This window comes from Scleropages formosus, chromosome 1 (genome assembly GCF_900964775.1).
Source record: "Scleropages formosus chromosome 1, fSclFor1.1, whole genome shotgun sequence".
Lineage (NCBI taxonomy): Eukaryota > Metazoa > Chordata > Actinopteri > Osteoglossiformes > Osteoglossidae > Scleropages > Scleropages formosus.
The window spans coordinates 1,876,945-1,885,425 of NC_041806.1; positions in this window are offsets into that span (position 1 = coordinate 1,876,945).

Below are 8,481 nucleotides of genomic sequence, written 5' to 3' on the forward strand. Positions count from 1 at the left end.
TACTGTGCACCCGCGGTTTCTTCAGAAGGTTTATATTTTGGTTTTGAAACATGAGAAGAACATAAAACGCAGCAAGGTACTCCTTAATGCCAGGCAATGTCAAACGGTACACTGAACATATCTGTGAGTCCTCACTAAAGATTTTCATACATAACCAAGACTGTGCTGAGAATTCAGCAATGTTAATGCCATACTTCCTCAAATCCTTATCATAAAGTAGAGAACTGCTGTCTTCCAAGCGCCGATAAGCCAGCTGGCCGATTTTAATAAAAAAAGATGTCAGTTTTTGCAACCCAGCAGCCCCATTTGCTTGTTTCTGAGCGCAAGTTTGCAGAAGTACGAAGTGAGTGTACATTTGTGCCACATTATGAACATGCTCGTGAGAGCTTCTTAATGTTCTCTCCAGAACAAAAGCTGAAATCCAGCAGAAGAGAGGGATGTGACACATGGTACGGAGGCTCTTGGAGGACTCAATGTGAGTGATGATCTTTCTGGCTAGGTTCTGATCATTAAACTTCTTTTGAAAGTACTCCTCCCTCTGTGAATGCTTAAAGCCATGTACGTCCACGACTCGGTTGACACATTCTGGTGGGATCTGATTGGCTGCGACTGGCCGAGATGTAATCCATAGGAGGGCTGAATTAAGCAGCTTTCCACTGATCAGATTCGTTAGCAGCACATCAACTGATGATGTCCTGGTGACTTCAGTCACAGTATGGTAATGTAAAAAATTTAGTGGAATGCACCCTGCATCCAAACCATCAAAGATTATCAGAATTTTGCTGCCAGTCAAGGTCAATGCTTCACATTGATTCAGTTCAGGGTAAAAGTGATGAAGAAGGCCAATTAGACTTAATTGTTTATGCTGTATAACATTAATCTCATTAAAAGGAAAGACAAAAATAAAATCAATATCCTGATTTGCTTTTCCATCAGCCCAGTCAAGAATAAACTTTTGGACAGCGGTGGATTTCCCAGTTCCAGCAATACCTTTCATTAGCACTGTTCTAGTTTGTTTTTCTTCATTGAGGGACGGTTTGAAGATGTCATTGATATGGATTGCCACTTCGAATGAGTTTTGTGTCCTCCATACTGAACTTATCTTCCACATGTCATGTTCATGGCTGACAACATCTTCTCCTCTGTCTGTGATGTGGAGTTCTGTGTAGATACTGTTCAGCTCTATTGCTGTTCCTTGCTTATCTGTACCTTCCCAGATGTATTCAAACCTTTTTCTTAGCTTTCTCTTAAGGTCTTCTTGAACTTCCATCATCATTCAGCCTTGAGAAAGAACATTTCATTTGTTGACAGAATTTTTTTTCATTAAAGACACTCAAACTGCTTGTTTTGTGCAAAAATCTGCCTCTTTTTTAAAGTGGATTTCAAATATAAAATTGACAACTTGTTTCTTAAATAGAAAGAAATTTAAATATGAAGTTACAGAAAATAATTTCCTAAGTGACATACATTAACAGCTCAAAAGCAAGCTGTTCAGTTATAGCTCGTTAAATATTCTGCATTATACTGCAAGCAATCATACACTGCATTAAACTAGCTAGATACCAGTTGCATCTCAGTAACAACGAAATCATTAGCAATCTTTCACTAGAGCTGTTAGCAAATTCTTTCTAGCAGGTTATAGCTTGCCAATGCCCACTGCCTGTCTTTATTGCAAAAATAGAAATACAAAAAAATTCTCTTTTGGACAATGATAGTGTCTGAAACTATACAAAAATTTTCCTCTATATATACACATAACACTGAAACTTTCAAAAAACATATGATGGAAACCATTTATTCACATAGAGCAAATACCCTTCTACTCACCTTAATATTTTCTCAAGGAATTAATGTTATCTTTCAGTGCACAATAGAGTTCAATTATTCAGTCTATGTTTCTCAGTAGACATGGGTGGTTCTTTTCTCACAGTCCAGAAGTTTATCATCTCCTATAAGGAGCTGAACTTCAGACTGAAGAGATAAGGTCAGATTTATTCTCTAGTTAACTGATCTGAAATGTGTGACTTATTCATAACATTATTGTGACAGACTGCTTATTGAAAAAATGTGTCTTACAATTTCTAAGTTTCTTGTGTTTAGATTGATGCCACTTGTTGCTCCCATGCATTGTGTGAGTAGGCACAGCGCAGCACCCTGTCTTCTCCTCCAATGAAGGAGACAGTCTCATTCTACATTTAAGTAAATAACCATCGCATCACAGTTTCAAAGGAAGAAAATACCATGTACTTACAGCTGATGTCAGGACATCACAGCAACTTTCAGGTTTAGATTTTTCAAGGATTTTTTTTCTTACTCTCTTTTATTCTTCAGGACCATGGTACTTTTATTTCAAGTATCCTCTAAACATTTAGAGGTCTAGTTCTTTCCAGAAATGGCACTGTTGAAACTTCCCTCTAGGTGGCACACAAAATATATTTTCAAAGCAAGGGTGTTCAGTCATAATTCAAGAGGACTCTAACTGAAATAAGTAAAACATGTAAAGAGATAACTGCCTCAATCAATGAGTCAAGCAAACATTTATTCAGTCAATAACTCAGTGAAACACTAACATGTATAGTCCATAATGCACAGACAGTGCTCTGATTGATTTTTGAGTTTTTTTAAAATTAGACTAAGTGTAGTCGTTTTACGAGGAGTGACATAGCCCTCTCTATGCAAGTTAATTGCCAGCATTGGTTTCAGGTATAATTCGGACTACAGTTTCTTACAGAATCTCATGACAAAGTTATCTGGCCCCAAAGCCTTTTCCAAAGGCATTGACTAGATGGTATTGGAGCGAGGCAGAGCATCCAGAGCGAGGCAGAGCGTGGAGTCAAACACCGGTAGCTGAGACGGCGTCTTTGGAAAGAGTGGAGTCCCTGTTCGACGTATGTTCCTTCCTCCTAAACGTATTATCTGACGGCAAACCTGTGTGTTGTGTATCATGTAACATGTATTGCTTAGTTGCACCTGCTGACATTGTAGAACATTTAATTTGCTCAAAATGTGTGACAAATAATGACTTGGTGTGGAAGGTCCGCGATTTAGAAGAGCGCATTAAGAATTTGATTTCCATCCGAGAAACAGAGAGTTGGTTGGACTCGGTGTGTCCCAATGCCTCCATAGTGTCGAAGTGGCGCTGACACTTACAGTCCCCAGTACAGCTAATGAGAAGCCGGGTACACCGGAGCGCTCTCACGGCGACTGGGTTACTGTTTGGAGTAAGAAGTCAAATAAAGCGAAGCCTAAGCCATGGGTTCCTGGTTTGGGTTCTCTCGTCCAAACCCAAAATAGATATTCGACTCCAAGTAGTTCACCTAATAATAATAATAATAATAATAATAAGAAGAAGAATAATGTGCTCATTTTGGGGGATTCAGCTATCCGAAATGTTAAGGCTCGGGGGCCTGGGAATCGAAGTGTAAAGGTGAAGTGTTTCCCACGCTCACGTGTGTCTGACATCGAGGCTCGTGTCAGTTCTCTGGCCGATAATGCAGTGTCGACTGTGATGGTGCATGTTGGTGGTAATGATATTTGTTACCAGCAGTCCGAAGTGTTAAAGAGCCGGTTTATTTCTATGTGTAACAAGGCCAGAAGGAAATGTCGTAATCTCATCGTGTCTGGTCCTTTACCTAGACTCTTCATGGGGGACATAGTGTACAGTAAACTGGTGTCCTTTAACACGTGGTTGGAGACGTGGTGCCGCTCTAATCGTATATCATTTGTTAATAACTGAGATGATTTCTGGGAAAGGCCCCAGGTTTTTCACAGGTGATGGTGTACACCTCAACTGGAGGGGTTCATTTGTTCTGTCCCAGAACTTGGCCTGCAAGTTACAGGACTGACTCAGCCATGGGTCAATTTGATGGGTCTGTTACTCGTTCTGATATCAGTAGTCATTTCTGATGTGATGGGATTTCTTGTACAGTGTGGGCCTCAAAACTTTAAATAAAAACGTTAACTTAAGTGCAGCCAAAACATGCGAACTATTAGCCACGGCGTTTAACTAGACTTAGTGGAGCGTTTGCACCAGAAACCTAAAAATACATTAATTAACAAACATTCTCAACTTACTACCGAGGCCAAACTGTAATATAAAATGCTGTCTGTTAAATATTCGTTCACTAACAAGTAAAGCTGTCCTAGTAAACCACTAATATTAAGTTACAACTTGTACAAGTCCGATCTATTGAATATTCTTACCGAAACCTGGCTCGGTGAGTCCGATACGATTCCGCTAATAGAACGAAGCCGCTACAGACGGATATGATTATTTCCATAAATCTGTTCTGTACGTCGTGGAGGTGGAGTCGGCGTTCTTTTCAATATATAATAGATTACAAATAACACCAGGAAATCGTGATATTATAATATCACCTCGTCTGAAGCTCTACAATTAGATTTCAACTCAAACCCATAATATATAATTATATTCCTTACCGTCCACCTGGACCGTACTCTCCTCTTTTCTCGAGGAATTTAGCAACTTCATAAGCGATTTAGTCATTAATCATGACAAAATTATCCTGCTGGGTGATTTCAGTATTCATGTAGATGTGTCGTCGTCGGATACTCTCGCTAGTTTTCCGTCTCTCTTAAACTCCGTCGGTTTTACCCAAGTTGTTACCGGTCCGACTCATCATTCCCGTAACCATACGCTCGACCTCGTCATAACCTGCGGCGTAGATGTTCATCATGCTATTATTCCTTTAAACGAGGCTATTTCTGATCATTATTTAGTAACCTTTGATCTATACCAACCTACCCGTGCCGTCGGACAATAGTAACACCAAAATCGTGCGGCATATGAAAATACTACTGCTAAAATTGTTGATCATATAGAAGCTCGGACGGATTTTGGAACGAGCGTAGATATTGATCAAAATGGATTTTGATTATAATTCAAATTCGCCCTAGACTCTGCGGCTCCACAAAAAAACTAAACTTATTCTAACTAAGAAACTCGCCCGTTCAACGAATCTCGTGCAATAAATTTAAGTTAGAATCATGTCGTAAATTAGAGCGTAAATGGCGTTCAACTAAACTAAACGTTTATTTTAGCCTGCCTGGTCCGATTGTTTAAAAAAATATAAAAAAGCACTTTCATGCCAGATCAGAATACTACGCAAAGTTAATTGATGAAAATCACGAGAACCCTCGCTTCCTGTTTAATACCATCGCATCGCTTGTTTAACTGGTAAACACAAAGATAAACAATCACAATGTATTTCTGCTACCATTACTAATGATGAATTTATGTCGTTTTTCAATAATAAATTACTTTAGTGAATATCTGCAAATCCACATAGTTCGGTTTTAGCAAACATAAGCGCTTCTTCTGACCATGATGATGTTAGTTGTCCGCACCATCTCAGTAACTTCGACATAATTATAACTGTAGAAGAAATTACCCTGCTAATTCGCTCTATGAAAAGTACTACCTGTCCTTTAGACTTAGACTCAATCCCCACTAAATTACTGAAAGCTGCAGTTTCCGTGCTTGCAGAACCTCTTGTTAATATTATTAATACGTCGTTACTAAATCATGCCTGTGTTCCACACACACACACACACACACACACACACACACACACATTTTCAGAACCGCTTGTCCCATACGGGGTCACGGGGAACCGGAGCCTACCCGGTAACACAGGGCGTAAGGCCGGAGGGGGAAGGGGACACACCCAGGACGGGACGCCAGTCCGTCGCAAGGTACCCCAAGCGGGACTCGAACCCCAGACCCACCGGAGAGCAGGACTGCGGTCCAACCCACTGCGCCACCGCACCCCCGCGCCTGTGTTCCAAAAGCCCTAAAATCGCCGTTATTAGACCCCTACTTACTACTAAAGAAATCGGATCTGGACTGTAATATCCCATCTAATTATAGATCGATCTGCAATTTACCGTTTTTATCCAAAATTCTAGAAAAAATCGTAGCGTCCCAAATTGTAAAATATCTTAATCACAAATATATTTGAAAAATTTCAATCTGGTTTACGCACTGGTCACGGCACTGAAACGGCACTTACACGTGTTGTTAATGATGATATTCTCATTTCTTCTGATGCTGGTCAGATCTCTGTTCTTATGTTACTAGACTTGAGTGCTGCGTTTGATACTGTAGACCATATCCATAGTATCCTACTGAGTAGACTTGGAAACCTGCTTGGACTAGGAGGTGCCGTTCTGAAGTGGGTTGAATCACACACACACACACACACACACTTTCAGAACCGCTTGGCCCACACGGGGTCACAGGGAACCAGAGCCTATCCGGCAACACAGGGCGTAAGGCCGGAGGGGGAGGGGACACACCCAGGACGGGACGCCAGTCCGTCGCAAGGCACCCCAAGCGGGACTTGAACCCCAGACCCACTGGAGAGCAGGACTGTGGTCCAGCGGGTTGAATCGTATCTAACTAACCGTGAACAATTTGTTCCAAGTTCAAGTTTCAAGTTTCAAATTTATTGTCATAGATACAAGTACCATGTACATGTATCATGAAAATCTTCCTGAATGCTTCTCCACAGACTATGGGCAAGGACAACAGGAATACTGCACAAGCAAAACAATAATGACAAACAAAACAGTGTCAATGACAGTAAATAACAATAGCAGCAATAACAGCAATAACAATAAATAATGGTAACAGTAGTAACAATAGTGCCAGTTGACAGTCAGAGAACTCAGAAGGAGAGAATGAGAATGCTTAAAGTGACAGTGTAATTCACCAATGCGCTTGGGTGGAGCAGTCCAACTCTAGTTACTAGAGATGGCACATTGGTTAGTGTTGTATATATATAGTCTTACAGCAGTGGGGTAAAAGCTGTTCCTGTACCTAGCTGTGTGGCTTCGAATAGACCTAAGCCGTTTTGCAGATGGCAGGGGAGAGAAAAGTGCCCGTGGGGGGTGACTATGATCTCTCATGATGCGCATTGTCTTTCTGAGGCAGCGTGTGGTGTATGTGTCCTCGACTGCTGGTAGCTGTGTGCCGATGATTTCCTCAGCTGTTTTGACCACCCTCTGTAGGGCTTTCTTGTCCTGTATGGAGCAGCTGCCACCCCAGGATGTAATACACCCTGTGAGGACGGACTGCACAGCACACCTGTAGAAAGTGGTGAGGAATGTAGTGGACATCCTGGCTTTCTTCAGACGCCTGAGGAAGTGGAGACGTTGATGGGCCTTTTTGATGGTTGATGCTGTGTGCTCAGTCCATGCGAGTTTGTACTAAAATCTGATGACTGCAGCCCCTCCATCTCAACTACAGTTTGGTATGGTGTGCCACAAGGCTCTGTGTTGGGGCCATTACTGTTCTCACTCTATATGTTACCATTGGGTGACATTATTCGCAAACACAATGTGAACTTCCATTCATATGCCGATGACACACAGCTTTATGTATCAATGTATCATTTAAGCCTGATGATCCATCACATGTGGAGTTGTTAGCTAATTGTTTTACCTGTATAAAATTATGGATGAGTAAAAATTTTTTATCTCTAAATGCCAGTAAAACAGAGGTACTTATGGTGGGTGGTGATACCAAAACTCTCGACACAATCACGCCAATCTTTACAACAAATGGTATTACCTTCAAGTGTACGGATTGTGTCAAGGATTTGGGTGTCCTGCTGGATGGAAAACTATCATTTGTATCGCATGTAAATGCTTTGACTAAGTCGTGCTTCCTTCAGTTAAGAAACATAGCTAAATTGCGGTAATTCCTATATAGACGGGATTCTGAGAAACTGGTTCATGCTTTTGTTTCCAACAGGCTGGATTACTTTAATGCTTTTTTGTCGGGTTGTCCATAGTAGACTGTATCCAGGCTACAGTTGGTACAAAATGCTGCTGCGAGAATTGTCACTAGAACTAGGAAGTTTGACCGTCTAACACCTGTATTTAAATCGTTGCATTGGGTCCCGGTCGCTTATAGAGTTGATTATAAAATCCTACTTTTGACCTATAAAGCAATACATGGCATTGCTCTGGCTCACCTTTGTGAAATCATTAATTCTTATATTCCAGGACGATATCGGCGTTCATTAGATGCAGGTTACCTTAAAGTACCTGTGGTCAATAAGACCTCAGTAGGAGGTCGCGCCTTTAGTTATAGAGCACCTAAACTGTGGAATAGTCTACCACTTACTGTTAGAAATGCCCCGTCTGTTTCTGAAGACTTACATGTTCACTTAGGCATTCCACCTCGAAATGTAATTCCACCTGCCTTGGTTGTTTTTTATCACCTTTATAAAAATGCATAATAAATTAACTTAAGTAACAAATTACTAACTCTGTTTGTTCTTCTTGTTGAGCACTACCCCGCTACATAAGACCTGTGGAGGCCAGCAAGTGGTGACAGACGAATCCCATGCTGACAAAGGATGATGTCCAACTGCCGTGATTGATGAGACGTTCCATGCTGAGCTGGGGATCCAAGATACCATTTAGCAACAATATCATTATTATTTGTTACAC